At 33.9% G+C, this 17,767-nt stretch overlaps 1 protein-coding gene across 3 annotated transcripts in view; it reads right to left on the bottom strand.

The window, feature by feature from the left end:
* PPM1A (protein phosphatase, Mg2+/Mn2+ dependent 1A) overlaps positions 1-17,767 on the bottom strand; it is a 47,061-nt gene that overhangs the window by 23,084 nt on the left and 6,210 nt on the right. The gene's annotated exons all lie outside the window — the stretch shown is intronic.

Below are 17,767 nucleotides of genomic sequence, written 5' to 3'. Positions count from 1 at the left end.
TAATTTGAAGATTACAAATTTTAAGAATACAATTCAGACAAAATAAACATGCCATCTGCTGGGCACGATGGCTCACGCCTATAATCCCAGCACTTTGGGAGGCCAAGGCAGGAGGATCACCTGAGGTCAGGAGTTTGAGATCAGCCTGGCCAACATGACAAAACCCCATCTCTACTAAAAATATAAAAATTAGCCGGCATAATAACGCACGCCTGTAATCCCAGCTACTCGGGAGGTTGAGGTAGGAGAATCGCTTGAACCCAGGAGGCGGAGGCTGCAGTGAACCTAGATCGCACCATTGCACTTCAGCCTGGGTGACAGAGCAAGACTGTCTCAAATTAAAAAAAAAAATAAACATGCCAAAAAAGAAAAAGAAAAAAGAAATCAGGCTGGCCCCAGACTTCTTTGCAACATCAGATGATAGGCAACAAAGTAATGCCTATAAACGTTGAGGATAAAGAGGTTTTATTCCAAGAATACTATGACCAGCAAGGTTGTCATTTATATGTAAAGGCAATAGGAAGACATGATCAAATATGCCAGCACTAAAGTAGTGTTATCCATGTTTCATTTCTGAAAAATAAACTATTTAAAGATAGATTCATGCAATCAAGAGACTAATCAAAACCAAGAAACTCAAAAATAAAGATGTCAGTATAAAAGTACTTTGTTGTGGTCGAAATACACTAGGCAAAAAAGATACCAAGAATTGCAATTTCAATTTCAGACAAAGTAAATCACAAGGAATAAAGCAATAAACAAAGTAAGAGCCATGTTTTAAATTGGTAAAAGATGTGGTCCAAAATTTCAAGACTATATATTCTGTTCAAACACACTTAAAACATTAATTGAAAAATCAAATAATTATTGGATTATATGTTGGAAAGAAAAGGTTATAGATTTCTAACACACTCCCCCATCCTACCCCACAGACCAAAAAAAAAAAAAAAAAAAGAAAATGAAATAATGAAATGACACATCTGAATTATACATTAATAGTAGATATTGATAATGTGTAAAGAAAGAAGAAAACCTCAAACATGTGGAAATTGCTTAAAAAGTAAGCTCCTACACCAGTTTTTTGCATTGAGTTTATATATTTCTACAATTATAGAATATTTAGAAACAATGAGAAAAATCTCCTATCAAATTCTGAGATGTGACCAAACCTTATTAAGAAACCTCACCTTTAAGCCAGCAATAGTGTGTTGAAAATAGAAAAAAAAAAATTCACACTTAGTTAAAAAAATCAGTATACTAAAGAAAATCAGTATACTAAATATTCAACCTAAAAAGAAAAATGAACCACACACACATACAAAATAAAATAAAAGCTGAAGGAATATATTACGTAAAATGACAGTACATGTTATATGTGAAAAAAATAAAATAGGTAAGCCACTAAATAGTCTAACTAAAAAAATTATTTAAAATTAGAAGCCAAACAGGCTATACTCACCTCACAAATAGAATTTTATTGTTGTAAAATAAATCACTCTGTACAATTCTCTGTTAATAAATTTGAAAATATGGAGGAAAGTAACAGTTCTCGGAAAACAAATTTTTTTTTTCAATTAGTGCTAGAGTGAAGACCAGAAACCTGGAACAATATGAGGAAGTTATTAAAGAACTATCCCTCAAAAAACTCCAGAGCTCATGAAAAACAAAATGCAAAAAGACTAAAGAACCACTCCAGGTTAAAGGAGACCAAGGAGGTCACAACAAACTGTAATATGTGATTATGGACTGGCTTGGATGAAGGCAAAGGGTGAAGGAATGGGGAGGGGAAGATTGTTATAAAGGACATTACTGGGACAACTGATAAAATCTGACTATGGGTTGTATATTATTAGATAATAGTATTGTATGAATGTTAAATTTCCTAAATTTGATAATTGAACTATGGTTATGTAAGAGAAAGTGATAGTCCTTGTTCTTAGGGGACACACATTTAAATATTTAAGAGTAAAGGTTCATGATGTCCATACTAAGTCTTAAATGGTTCAGCAAAATTAAAAAATAACAAAATGTGTGTGTGCATGCCAAGAGAATATGAATACATATATGCACATACACAGGGAAAAAAGTCTGTAAAACTAATGTGGAAAAATGTTAACAACTGGCCATTTAAATAAATATGGAAGTTCACTGTATTATTTTTGCAAATTTTAAATTTGGATTGTTCTCAAAATAAGCTATTAAAAATAAAAGTGCATCAGGCAAGACTATTTCAAAACAAGATCCTTCAAGCCCTAAGGAAACATGTAACTCTCAAATTACCTAAATTATCTATAGATTACAGGAAAAAAATTTCCAATTCTTTTTACAAACCTATCATAATCCTTCTATAAAATTTGACAAAGACAGCACTAAAAAAATAAAACTATAGTCCAAACATACTTATTAATACAGATGCCAAAAAATCAGTAAAATATATATTACAAATCACCAAATAGGGATCATTTTAGGAACGTAACAATGAGCCAACATTAGGCAGCTGACTAATATAAGTCATCTTTTTAAAAGTTAAAAACAATCCATATGATCATCTCATCATATTCTAAAAGGGATTTGATAAAATTTATTCCTTAATATAATACTTACTTCAAGCCAAAGAGGAAATCTCAGTACTAGAACAATTCCCAGGAAAGAAAAAAGAACAAGGACACCAACTCTTATCCCTGTAACTCAGCAATGTGTAGAAATAATGGTTATTGAGATAAGCCAAGGCTAACAAAAAGAGGCATAAAATTATAAGGAGATCAATTATTTGCAGTTAATGACATGATGGCAAACTCAAAACCTGAAATGATAGGGAAAAAAATACTCAATAAGATTATTTGACTATAGAAAACCATATATGAAAATGATTAACAGTAATCACTTAGAAAGTTAAAACAGAAATAAAAGTATATCTAAATAAATAACAAGAAATAGAACCTTTTTAAGAAGAGGGCTTCAGAATAACACACACTTCTTTTTCTTGGATAGGAAGATTCAAAATTGTGAAGATGGTTATCCTCCCTTTATTTAATCTATAAATTCAATATAGTCACAACTGGACCTTTTGTTCCCAGACCTTGATTAAATCATTTCAAAATATATATGAATAAATGTGAATAGCCAAAACATTCTTAAAATCATGAGAATCTGCAATACCTGATATTTAAACTTGATTCCAAATTATAGTATTTAAGAGGCAATACTAATGCAGGAATAAATTTATCAGTGGAATAGAACTGAGAATCCAGAAAGAGCTCTCTGGGAACAGAGAGATTCAATAATGGGTGTCTGAAAGCTGATCTTTTCCACTCCTGCCCTCCAGTGGTGGGTAGCTGAATCCCTTCAACATCACACCTTAAAATAAATACCAAGAGATTAAAGATTGAAGTCTGAAGTATTAATAATAAAATGATACCAGTAGATGTATGCATATATTTCTGTAATCTTATGGTAGGAAAGGACTTTCTAAGGATGACAAGAAAAGACTGATTCCAAAGGAATAAGAAAAAGTGACTCCAGAGAAAAGAAACTCCTACACTATAAGATAAAGCTCATTAACCTGAAAAGCAAACGTCTTTTAAGCATCTGCAATATATACACAAAAGTTAACATTACTACAATATACAAACAGCTATTTTAAAAGACAATAAAAATGAACACCTAAAGGAAAAGAAATGGGCAATGAATGTGAACAGGCAATTAAATAAATAAAAGAATATAAATGGGTAATAAATATATGGAGCAATGACCAATCCTGCTAGCTATTAAACACAAATTTGTTTTTTATACATTACCTTCTCAAAAATTAAAAAATTACTACACCCAATATTGGCAAAGGAATAAAAAAATATACCTCTCATAAGTAGGAGAGTCAACTAGTATCTTTCTGAAGGGTATGTAGGATATACATTGATTTTAAACATTGACTTCTGCTATGATTTGAATGTCACCTCCAAAACTCATGTTGAAATTGAATTGTCATTGTGACAGTAATAACCAGTGAGTCCATAAAAAGTAACTGGGTGATGAAGGCTCTGCCCTCATGAATTGAGTAATGCCCTTATCTTAGGAGTGAGTTCCTGGTAAAATCGAGTCTGGCCCCGTCTTGCCCTTGTTTGCGCTTGTGCTCTCTTGCATTCCTGCCTTCCATCTGGCAAGAAGGCCCTCACCAGATGCAGCCCCTCAATCTTAGACTTACCAGCCTCAGAACCAAGAGCTATATAAACTTCTATTATTAATAAATTACCCAGTCTGTGATATTCTGTGATAGCAACACAAAATGGACTAACTTCCAAATGGATTTGTATATTCACTTTTGAAATGTATCTGTTCCAAACATTTTAATGTATGTTAAATATTTATTAACTATACAAACAAAATATTTAAAAAGACCAAGCCACTGAACTCTTTAAATACAAAGCAGTTTTTGAAGCTAAAACTGTGAGCCTTCTGGGCTCAAGTAACAGAGATGGCCAAAAGTCCACATCCTGTAGGGATAGTAACAGGGACTAAAAAGGTACCCATGCATGGCTGGGATAGAACTCAGGCTCACTGCTTGAAACCAATACCTAGGGTGGAGAGGCTCTTCCAACCTATGAAAGGAGCCAGAAAAAGCTACTACTAACCATTGCATGGGGCTACGGTTTAGATGAAATTATGTGTCCAGTGAGAAGAAATATAGATCTTAGTTTGTGTCTTATTCTTGGAAAGAGAAGCCTGATCCTGATGTTACCAAGAATCAAGGGAATCAAGCCTCCAATATAAAGATGTGGTTTTAGACAGAGATGTAGGTGCGTGTAAAAATACTGGATAAGAAGAGTGAAGAAGAAAACAAAACAAAAACTTCCTGTCAATAGGAGACTGCAAAAGCAAACTCAAAACACACAAAGAAAACTAAACTAAGATGGACAGCCAATAAAATCAACAACTGTAATTCATTCTAGAAGAAAAAATGACAATCTGAAAATAATTTCAAATGTTAAAAGGAAGCCACAATAGTCATTAAGGGAAGAAAAATTAAAAATAGGCAGAAATCAAACCAGAATAGGTGGCTATTAGAGAGACAGCCTGAATATTTAAAAAAAATTCACTGGAACTGAGGCTACATAAACTCTAGCTGGACAAAGTCAAAGTGTGAATTAGTAAATTAGAAAATGATACTGAGGAACCACCTAGAACATAATACAGAGACTAAGAAGGAATATTGGAAAATGAATATTCAAAGATATGAAGGCTAAGGAATTTTCTAGAAACAAAGAAAGATATGAATCTTCCCATCAACAATGTATTTCAAAGAGGAGCTATGGATAAAACAACATACTTAAGCATATCATAGAAATGTGTTTAGAATATCAAGTATGGCAAAATAAAACAAATATTAACATGTCACAGTTATAATATGCAAGGCTCTCTTCTAAGTGCTTTAAAACTTAATCCTCATTACAACCCTATGACACAGATACAATTTTATACCCATTTTGAACTTGCCCAAGGTCACACAGTAAGTAGTGGTGACAGAATAAAGAAAAGAAATCTTTTAAAAAACTACCAGAAAAAAAAAATTACATACAGAAGCATAACAATTAGGCAGAGATCGGACTTCTCAGAGATCCAAGTTTGCCAAGTTTCACAAGACAATGAAATAATATACTGAGGTTGCTGATGGGAGGAAACCTATCAACCAAGAATTCTCTATCTAGCTGAAAAACAAAGTAATGCATAAAATATACTTTCACACAAAAACTAAGGACATTTACAAGCCAGCCTCTTACTAAAAGGATTACTAAAGGATGTACTTCAGCAAGAAGAAAAGTGGACTCAGAGAAGATGCAAGGAACAATAAGTAATGAAACTGGTAAAAATACTGGCTAATTAAACAAGTTATTGAGTATAAAAAGGAAAATGAAACTTTTATGCTAAAAAAAAAGTAGAAATTATATTGTAGGCAACCATACAGAGGATGGAGAAATATTCAGTTTAATCAAATATTAGCTCATAAAAAAAATCACCAAATACAGAAAGAAACAAACTACCTTAAGTACAACTTCCTAAGGACTTCCGATATTGGAATTAGCAAATATAAGATAGTATATCTATGGACAAAATGCCCAACAAGGTATTTTTTGAAAACTAACGAAAAATAAGAAACTATAAAATAATTATCAGGCAGACCAAGAAAGAAATATTACTTTCAGAAATAAAAACAATTGGGTGGGAGAGGGTGAGGGTTGAAAAACTACCTATTGGGTCCAACCTTCAGTATTTGGGTGATGGGTACACTAAAAGCCCAGCCTCCACCATTATACATGCTATATCCATGTAACAAGCATATGCACACCTTTGAAGCTAAAAAAATAAAATTTAAAATGTTGATATTAAAAACTCAAAGGATGAGTTAAATAGATTAGATACAAATGAAGTAAACTAGACAACTGAGTTGAAGAAATAAAATAATAAAGTTGCCATTTGGGAACTGCTCAATAATTAAGTAAATACATAAAAGTATGTTCACTTCAAAAAACCTACAAAGGCCAAGGGAAAGGTGAAGATAAAAAAGAAAATCAAATTCTCCATCAACAGTAACATAAATCGTCCATAGAAGTAGGCTCTAAGAATTTAAGATGTGCACATTAGAGTGCCCTTGAAGCCCAGGAACTTTTTTTTTTTTTGAGACGGAGTCTCCCTCTGTCACCCAGGCTAGGAGCAGTGGTGCCATCTTGGCTTACTGCAACCTCCACCTCCCAGGTTCAAGCAATTCTCCTGCCTCAGCCTCCTGAGTAGATGGGACTACAGGCGTGCACCACCACGTTCGGCTAATTTTTAAGTTTTTTATTAGAGATCGGGTTTCGCCATGTTGGCCGGGCTGGTCTTGAACTCCTGATCTGCCCACCTAAGCCTCCCAAAGTGCTGGGATTACAGGCGTGAGCCACTGCACCCAGCCAAAACCCAGGAACTATTCATGTCAATTCCCTGCAACATGGCTAAGGTAGTAGTAAAGTTTAACATTTATTGCACTAAGGGAATCAGAAAATACCAGCACAATGATAGTGCCTTACTTTATGCAGCACAGCTTAGTCTTGTTTAACAAATACTCTTCTGTTCTCATATTTTCTATATTTATGATTTATATTTAAATCATAGCAATCTTTAAATCCCCACATGTTCAGAGGTAGAAGGTTTTTTTTGTTGTTTGTTTGTTTGAGGTAGGGTGTTGCTCTGTCACCCAGGCTATAGTGCAATGGCACAATTACAACTCAAACTATAGTGTGGAGCTCCTGGGCTCAGGTGATCCTCTCGTCTCAGCCTCCCAAGTAACTGGGAGTATAGGTGTGCCACCACGTCCAGCTAATTTTAAAAAATTTTTTGTAGAGACAAGGTATCACTATGTTGCCCTGACTGGTCTCAAACTCCAGGGCTTCAGCAATCCTCCCGCCTCGGCTTCCCAAAATGCTTGGATTACAGGCTTGAGCCACCATGCCTGGCCAAAAGTTTTCTATTAGTTTGCGGTTCTAGAAAGTCCCTCCAATTTCCCTCAGCACTAAAAATATTTTCACAGACTTCTATGTTTAAATACTCCTCTAATAATGCTCAGTCCTGTAGATTAGCCAGTTAAATCAACAAATACTCTTGTTTCTCCTATAATACAGATCATCTATAAAACAGGAAGATTTATATAGAGGAAATCTTTTGTAAAGAAAGAATCCTTGGTTATTAAAAACAAATTATATATAGACATTTTGTAAACTTGGTTTCTACTACTATAAACATTCAGATAACACATTTTATCTATTAAATAATGAATATCAATTATTCTGAAGAAAATATAACCTATCTTTATCACCTGTTCCTTAAAAAATTAAGTATAAGATATTGTAGGCAGTATTTCTGATAAGAAACTGAATACAGAATTTAAAATATATAATCATCCTAGTAGTCAAATATAGGTACCAACAGTCTAACAGTGTGTATTCCCCTCCCCCTAAATTCCAGTCTGCTTACTATAGGACTTTATTGACTTTACACCTATATGTGATTTATCACTCTTCTTGGGGCACTTTAACTGAATGCCCCTAAAATCTCAGTAACAATTCTGATCTAATCAGAAAGGCTTTGATCTATAAAATCAAGGTATGACTTTCTTTGGAAGCTGCAATTTCTCATTTAGCTCCATTTTCTGGATAAAAAGTGAACTAAACAGCCCACTTAATCTGACAGCACCCAAAATAGGATTCTTCCCCTCCTACTTGGACCTGACGGGGATGGTGCCATTTAATCCTCTGGAAGATTTATCTGAAAAATAATCCCAAGGTGATATGGGTTTCCTACTCTGTACTGGTTCCAATCCAAAGATGTTGGAACAAACCAACGAGAACACATGATTATGGTCAGCTGTAAAATTCCTACACAAGGTTCCAGAAAGAAAATATCTTAAGGATACTAAAGCTCATCAAAAAAGGGGGCTATCCTTTGTGCTTCACTGACATATGCCTAAAATTCAAAATTCAGGACAAAATATTTTAAATATTTTACCTATGTTTTATAACATCTTTGCCTTTTATTCCTTCCCTCTAGGTTTTATTCTCTCTTAAAACAGCCTCCAAGATTTATTCTGATGCCAACAAACTCAGTATCCTTGAATTTTTAATGTCTCTTTCTAATCCTGCTCTTATCACTTTGCCCCTCCTCAGCCTGAGCAATCTCTTCTTCTGTATCTCCTTTCTTGCTTTTAATTCTTCCCCATTCTGGACTTAGTAGGGGAGTAAGAAGGTAGACTCTAGGCAAGCCAGCTGCAAAGGTAAACATATCTCAGTAAACTCATGCAAGTCTGAGTTTAAGACTTAAGTGGTATTTTCGGGAAGTTGAGAGGCTGCTGAACAATTCACAGTGAAAAGCACCACCAGAGGTAAGGGCTAATGGTACACAATCTTTTGAGTTATAATACTAGTAAGGAGTCTGGTTCTTGGTTTAAATTGGGATGCAGTCTCTCAATAACTTAATACTTTTTCCCGGTCAGACAATAATTGTTATTTAAGTTGTAAAAGAAGGCTAACTTATTCATAGCTATCTCATGAGACATGCAAGACACATGTAAGTGAAAAATCACTAATAAAAAGTTACCTGTATTCCATTTATATAAAATACCAAAACTAGACAAATCTATAGACAGAAAATGGATTAATGGTTGATAAGGGCTGGGAGACTGGTGAATGGGGAGTGACTGCTAATGAGTACAGGGTATCTTTTGGAGGTGATGAAAATGTTCTAAAATTAAATTGTGTTAATCGTTGCATAAGTCTGAATATACTAAAGACTACTGAACTGTAAACTTTAAATGGGTGAATGTTACGCTATGTGAATTATAAAGCAATTTTAAAAGATTACTATGATTGTATGGTTTTCTGTATCAGTATTTTATATAAAAAGGTTAAAATACATGACTATGGATTATACATAGCAGTATAAAAAATACTCATGCTATAGTAAATTTTTCTCAAAGGTTAAAAAAGTTACCTGAAAATTTCTCAGCTGACAAATATTTCAACTTATAGCCTTAAATAAATATTTACTTCACTTTTTCAGTTAAATATTTACTTACCCTCCTCCAACAATAAACTTTACCCAAATGAACTATAATGCAACTGAACTGTTATTGAGTTCAATGTGCCCCAAATTAAGACAATACAAAATTTCAAAAAGCAAACCAAAATCAACCAATTGAACCAACTAAAGTAAGTCGGGTAAAGCTCTTCTACGCTAAAGACCATTTTTTTTACCCCAAAATTATTTAAAAAATAATTAGTCTTTGCTAAATTAAAATTTAAAAGTACTCAAACCATAGTTTGCACAGATAATGGCAGCAGTTTCAATCTCACAAAGTGCAAGTGAACACACCTTGCCACTTTTGATGTTCTTCATAGGTTTCCTGATTTTTTATGTAATGTATCAACATCTTCTAGTTGTGCTGTGATCTGAAGTACATAATCCATAAGTCGTTTTCTTAAATTTCTATAAAGGCATGTATTACACAATTTTTAAAAGTAAACTTTTTAAGTATATAATTGCTAGAAAAACATCTAAGCTAAATTTAGTTGGAGAGCTCTAGTGACTATAAAAATTAGATACTGACCTATTTTCACTACAATTATAGTACAAGCAAAATACTAAAAAGACATGGCATAGAACTATTTAGTTTATAAAGTTTTCTAATAATGTTTTAGCATTTACAATCTCAATTTGCCTCATCTGTTAACTAATTCAGATTTATCAGTTTTGGATAACTTGCCTTATCCAAGTTATCTATAGACAGATCTATAGACAGAAAGTGTCTTATCCAAGTTATCCAAAACTGAAGTGGATTAAATTCCTAGTTTGCTACTTATAAATCGCCGCATATTTGAGGATTTGGACTCAGACTAACCCAGAAAACAATAACTGACTTCCTGATCCAATCCATCCTTTTTTCTCTTCCTTAAAACTAATAAACAAAACACCTCACATAGAGCATCTACAAATGTTTGCTGATAACCTTGTATACTTAAGTTGAAAGAAAGGAAAAATATAACTTATTAAACATTTAAGATGGTAAAAGATTCATTTATATATAAATACATGAGGATTCTAAATATTTTACACATATGAAATGTCCCTGCTGAAAAAAATGACCAAAAGCATTTGCCTCTAACAGACTTCAGTTGATATAATCTAACATTTTTCAAAATAGAGTCACTCACTGAGTTCATGAATTGTGACATGCAATTTTTTTGTGTGTGTAGGGAGATAGATGCTGAGGAAAGAGAGAAAAAAACCTTTTCAAGTGAAAGTTCTATTTAATAGCTTAAAAAATGTGTAACCACCTACCTCCTATACTTGAATAGCCACACCTCAAATCGCATGGCCCAAAATGAACTTCTCAACTACTGCCACTTCTTAGTTCCACGTCTGAGGAAACAGATCTATCCTTAGTCATAAGCTCATAGAATCCTCTATTTCCCTTATCGCAGCACTTATCTGGTGAATTATCTCTCACTTTAGATTTTAAGATCCAGGAGGAAAGAGATTATGTCTTTTTTGTTCATATTTAGCACATGACACTTGACGAATACATGAGACAGATGAATAACAGCCATTATACCTTGGCTTCTCCCTTGTCAACACTGATTATCTTCTATGCAGGACAAGGTATTTTCAGAGAAGTTGGCCGGCCAACAAACTGTATCCTACCATTTTCCATCTATAGAATACATGGTTGTCTTTTATCCCTACAAAAATATCATAATGGATTTCTAAAAAGAAAATATTGGACCCTAAAAGAAATCTACGGCTTAATCAAAACTTGATTTTCAGATTACTGTTCATCAATGACTTTAAAAAGTTTATCAACATCATTAGATACACACTCCCATTATTGAAAAATGGCACATAAGCAAGGGAACAAAAGAGAAAAAACATTGTTATGACTAAGAGCCCACACATTTTCTTTCCCTGAGCTATTTATTTATTAATCTGCTCATTCATTCAACATTCATGGATGGATGAATTTTTTCTAAAGTTTTCTCTACACAAGAAGCCAAGTATAAAGTAATTCAGACACAAACGAATTTCTGGGAGCTGGGAAATCCATTGTCAATGTATTCAATGTATTCTAGCCAAAAATATCTCTAACTTAATCTTGGAGTTTTACTACATAAAACAACTAATACTATTTACACTTATAGAGCTACTTATTTTACTGACTGTAGCAAACCAGAAAAGATCACACTAGATGGCTGACTAGTTGAAACACCTGCTTACTGTATCAAGAAGCATTTACGCAGAAAGAGAAAATGAAGATGACAGATATGGACTAACAAAAGGTAAGCTGTGGGTTGGTCACAAAACAAAAACTGCCACTTCTAAGATTGGCCCCTTGGCAACCAAAACAGCCTTACAGGCTGTCAGAAAGGATAACACCCTACTGCTTTACAAAAAGTGAAAATTTTATTTCCTATCTACTTAACATTCTGAGGTATGATGGCATACTGCAAAGATGTTTTTCTAAAGCCTGGTAAGTTATGAGATTCTGTTTGGAAAAACAAAAACAAAAAAATATATAGCCATCCCTTATCTTTTATCATTCACATTTTCATTTCTGAATTTTGGTAATAAAGGTAAGCACACTTCATCTTTATACACACAGTACCAAATTATGATGTGATCCTACTAGTCATGATAAAGAAAAAGGTAGTACTAAGAATCCAAGACATTCAAAGTTGGTAATGAATTATATTCTTATTCTTTAAAACAGTACAATAGACAATTCTTGAATAACATATTCTTTAAAATAATTAAGCCACCTAAAGTATAACTAAAAAAAGAATGTTTACTTACATCCCTCCCTGAGGTGGTCATATCATAGATGAATACAAAACACCAGCCTAAATTTAAAGTGATTATACATGACCCATGCGTTCTCATAGTCTGCTGTATTTCCAGCTCACATTCAATTTTCTGTCATGTGTTCATCAGAAAATGAACAGGGAGACTATAAAAATTTAACAGTCATATATTGATAATCTCTTTAAATGAATGAAACAAGACCTATTTTAAGGAATTTATTTTCAATAAACATTGAAGTTACCATTTATAGTATAATCTCTATTGTAAACTCAGCTAGCTTGTGTTTAAGACTATCTTCTTAGACTCACTGAGAATTTCATTTGAATAAAGGATCTGTGAAATAATTTATATGAGTGGGTTGCAAAGTAGTAAACATGAATAAAATTTTAAGCCATAAGACAAAAGTGTGTATGGCTTGTGGAACTAATTGTATTATGGCCATATCTTATGCTTTTTTAATATTAAAAAATGTAATAGCTCTTCTTGGGGAAAATTTCTAAAGGGAGCTAACATATGATAATATACTTTTCAAACTTAGTATACACTGCCACCTCAAATCCCAACTCAATCACAAGATTCACTCTCTGGGTACAATGGAACAACAGTCATACCCTTCATGTACAAAGATTTTGACCCATCACAATGGCCAAGAGACTTACTTTCCACAGTAGCAATGAAACTGCATGGATCAACAAATTATTTCTGAAAAGTCCAAGAACATGTATTAGGCTTCTGTTAATAGCTCTGAAACTCTTGGCAAATAACTGCTCTGTTTCAAATTTCCTCATCTGTTAAGATATAGGTAGTAACAGTATCTAGCTCATAGGGCTGCTGTGAAGATTAAATGAGATAATAATTGAAAATCTATTGTAATAGTCCCTGGCACATAAGAGCTCAATAATGTTAGTTATCATTGTTAGTTGCTAACGTCAAGGCTAGGAAAACATAAGAGGCACACAAAGTATCAAGAGGTCTCATTAGCATTGTTCTCCAACAAATGGATCTAAGCCGGCACTGACTGACTATATGAAATTATCCATTTAAAAAGCCAATACATTTTACTATGTATTTTCTTTTTTCTTCTTCTTTTTTTTTTAGACGATGTCTTGCTCTGTTGCCAGGCTAGAATGCAGTGATGCAATCTTGGCTCACTGCAACCTGTGCCTCCCGGGTTCAAGCAATTCCCCTGCTCAGCCTCCTGGGTAGCTGGGACTACAGGCGTGTGGCCACCATGCCCGTGCCACCACGCCTGGCTAATTTTTTGTATTTTAGTAGAGACAAAGTTTCACCATGTTGGCCAGGATGGTCTCCATCTCCTGACCTTGTGATTCGCCTGCCTCAGCCTCCCAAAGTGCTGGGATTACAGGCGTAAGCCACCACACCTGGCTGGTATTTTCTAACACTGAAAATAGTCTAGCATTTTGATAAGCTTGAAAGTCTAGCTTAGAGGTTTATTTGAACACAGAGTATGCATATTATTAGATACTTGTTGGGTTCAAATTAAATCAGCTGATAGTTATCTCTCTTCTTTAACACATCATCTAATTCCTGTGATTCCACAATTCCTCTCTGGTTAAAAGGACACAAAGTTCATGATAATATTTGCAAATGTAAAATACTCTGAAAAGAGATATGTGATTATAAATGTCCTGTTAACCCTCAAAGCCAAAATGTAGGAAGTTAAAATGAAGCTTGTAGGTCCAGAATCAGTCAACCTAGTCTTCTACATCGATATAAGAACACTGCCACACTTCAGATTTGTATAATCTTCACACTTAAATATCCAGGTTCAGAAAAAATAACATACAGGAAGAGAGTCAGAAACGTCTGCTACAATAAAGCTTGTAACTACTTCTACTACCTCCTCCTACAACAATCACTTTCACTCCAGGTAGATTTTGCTTAATACTTACCAAATATCTGAATGTCTACTATCCATAAAGCACTGTGCTAGCCGCTAGCCTTTGTGTAAAGTAAAAATTTATTTTTCCCTTTAGAATTAACTGAATGCAATTATAATTTAGACACAAATACCTAAAGGTAAAACATATGATAGAAATAATACACAGACATTGCTTTAAGTACAGAGAAAGGAGAGATTAAACACTCTGGGGGTCAGAGATGACTTTGTGGAAGAAGAAATATTAGAAATGAGCTTTGCTAAAAAAGAAAACCAAAGCTGGAGAAGGAAAGAAACAAATTCCAGACTGCACACTAGCATGAGCAAAGATCCATGGAGAGAAAAGAGCGTGTTCCAGAGATAGCAAGTGTACTAGTTTGGTTATAACAGACTAATGTCTTGAGGTCCAATCATGGAAAGTGTCAAAAGCCAAACCAGGAATTCTGAACTTTATTCCAGAGGTAAATGGGAGTCACTGAAGTATACTGAGAGAAATGATATAATGAAAAACCATAGTTTAGAAAGAATTTTGATGGTTTATAGAATCGGGGAGGAGATGCAGTACAAGATGCTAGCAGGAAAGAGACCAGTTGGAATGCTAATATCTTGGTTTGGGTCTGCAGTAGTAAGACCCACACTATTCCAAGACAATTTTTCAGACTTAACCTAGAACTCACATATAAAGCCTTAATGCCTTTTATAAAGACTCCATTTTTAAAAAATGGTAATAACTGAGTTAATCAGAATGATTTAGTTTCCTTACTCTTTTGCATCCTTTCCTGTAGCAATGATATCTTCCTGCTCATTTCTAACCATAAACTGTAACTCCTCTTCAAAATACCAACCCTTGTCCTTCCTTACTGACTGATCATTCTAGCCTGAACATTCACCTTTGCTTTATTACTGTTACTCTTTATCCGCAATTTAACCATCTACTCCCACCTAATCATTAACTCCAAACCCTTGACATCTTGCCAGCTTTGCAGAGCCAAATAAAGCTACTCATACTCAACTTTCTCTTTCTTCTATTACGTCTTAACTTTTAGTCTATTCAAATGCAAGCTCTCTAAACGCACAGAGTTTACAATGTCTTCTAAATTCTCTACTCAATCTCTAGTTTGGCTTCCAGGCACACTGCAAAAGCTATACTGAAAGACAACCCTCTCATACTAAGCAAGTCTCTATACCCCTAAGTATCTCAAGATTTCATATACTCAATAATAACAGCTACCATTTATTTGGCACTTTCTTCATGGTAGAAAAGATCTCAAATGCTTTATATAATTATTTCATTAAATCTTCAAGATAACCTTACGACAAAAGTATTTCCACTTGACATAAAAAAAAAAAACAGGTTTAAGAAATCAAGTAGCTTACCCAGGAACACCTGGCTACGAAATAGGAGAACAGGGACTCAAACTCTGTCCTTTCTTTCAAAGGTTAGTTTTATCACCATGTCCACCACGGGGCCCTTCAATGTGGCTCTACTGATTACATCTGTTCAGAAACATTTCCCTAGATCCTTCATTAAGGATATCAACCACTTGAGAATTAACATGGATTCCATTCCTTAACCTAAACAATGGTACTTGAAGACATAAAATGTTTAGCTTTGTTAACTTCTGAAACTTTGGGAATGAGAAAATGAACTTAATTTCTTAAATCTTTTCTGAATGTTTTAGAAGAAAACATTAGTCTTGCATTGGAAGACTTTACATAAACTTACATGGACTTGCTTAACTCTAGGAATCTATGAATCCTAAGTGTTAATGTTAAGCTTTTGAAATTTTGGTTCCTGGTAATAAGGAGGTTCATCTAATTGGGAAAAATCCACTCAGTAATATCTTGAAAAATACTTTTATATCTACCCAGATCTGATCCTGGCATGTTATTTAGGTTCTCTGACCCTGTATTTCCTTATTTATAAAATGAAGATAACATCATATATTTTAGAGGGTTATGGCAAAAAATTAAAGCCTAACACAAATAAATGGCCAAGAAAGTACGGCTTTCATTACTTTCTTCTGTATCTAGAAGTAGTTTAGTCTCAAAAGATCTTAATTCTAAATCGTATCAGCCACAGAAACTAATCGCTTTTAATCCAGATCTTAAATATGGATACTACATACACTTGGTCAATGGATTCCAAATAAACATATTAAGAATTATAAAAACTTAAGATCCCTCCTTTATCACATATTTACTCAAGGAAGCTTAAAACATCTCTAATATTATAAAAACAGTATAAGAGTCTAGTTTATTGATACACATTAAAAGCCTGTATCTTTCCTCAGTTCCTTACAAAAATTATAAAGTCTATTACATTTTAGATACAGGTATACAGAAACTTGCCTCTCTCAATTGCTTACTTTCTCTAGCTCTGACCTGCCTCAGCAAAAGAAAAGCCTGGTAACGAGATTATCTAGGTAGTACATGGATAGCTAGGACATTCAAAGGTCAAAATCATCAAAGAATATATTCTGGAGACTCAGAATGAAGTATAAAATTGTTACATAATATGGAGAACATAAGACATTTGAAAGAGTGAAGGGTAAAGAATATAATCAGTCTTTCGATTTTGATATAGGTTAACCCAAGTTTATTTCATATACAAATGGCTAATAATCCCAGGTCAGTTAATTTATATATCTTGGCTAATAGCAAAATAACAAACACAACTTAATTTTAAAATTTGTTATTTGAGATGGAAGACAGGACATATTGTGACATAAAATTACTTAGAGGAAGATACAACTTTTACCCAGTTGCCTCACTATACCTTCTCCCCTTCTCCAAGGTTTATATATTTCACAGGGCCATGCCTTGTTTTATCTTCTTGCTTAACTCTTACAAAACCCTGCCGTGGCCAATTTTCTTACATGGCCGTCTCTTTCTCCTGATTTGATTAAGGATGGAAAGTATTCAAGAGTATACTGACTCAGAGTCAGGTGCCCAGGCAAGAGTTAGATAATCATTTGAGAGGATCATCAAAATATCACCTTGTTATATTATTTCTACATGAGCAAAGATTTACATCTTAAAAAATTAATCCAGCTCTCATGGGTGAGTATTTCAGAGATAACAAGTTCCTTGTGGACATATGCCACTTCTTGGTTAAAAATTACAAATAAGCACGCACAGTTAAACCAAAATCAGCTGTACATTCTATTAGCTATTAGAGTAAACAAATGGCCTAGATGTAATCTGAACAAACTAAAAGACTATAGGTATTTAGTAACTGCTCAGCAATATTTACCACATGACAAAATGATGTTGCTATAGATTTCTTTCAAAAACAAATGAGGTATTAGAGAATTTTCAAAGGTTTAACAAGATAAGACCCAGCTTGAAGTGACAGAAAAAACCTTCATAATGTGTTTTTATAATGTCCTTCACATCAGACTACCAAGGGTCCTGTGCTTGTTCAAACCTGTAGTCTCAACCACCCTTTGTCTCCCATGAAATCTCCATCCTCCTTCCTCTCAAGAG

The sequence above is a fragment of the Gorilla gorilla genome, chromosome 15, assembly GCF_029281585.2.
Source record: "Gorilla gorilla gorilla isolate KB3781 chromosome 15, NHGRI_mGorGor1-v2.1_pri, whole genome shotgun sequence".
Taxonomy (NCBI): domain Eukaryota; kingdom Metazoa; phylum Chordata; class Mammalia; order Primates; family Hominidae; genus Gorilla; species Gorilla gorilla.
Note: the sequence above shows the minus strand (reverse complement) of the source record. Positions and strands in the feature narration are given on the sequence as shown.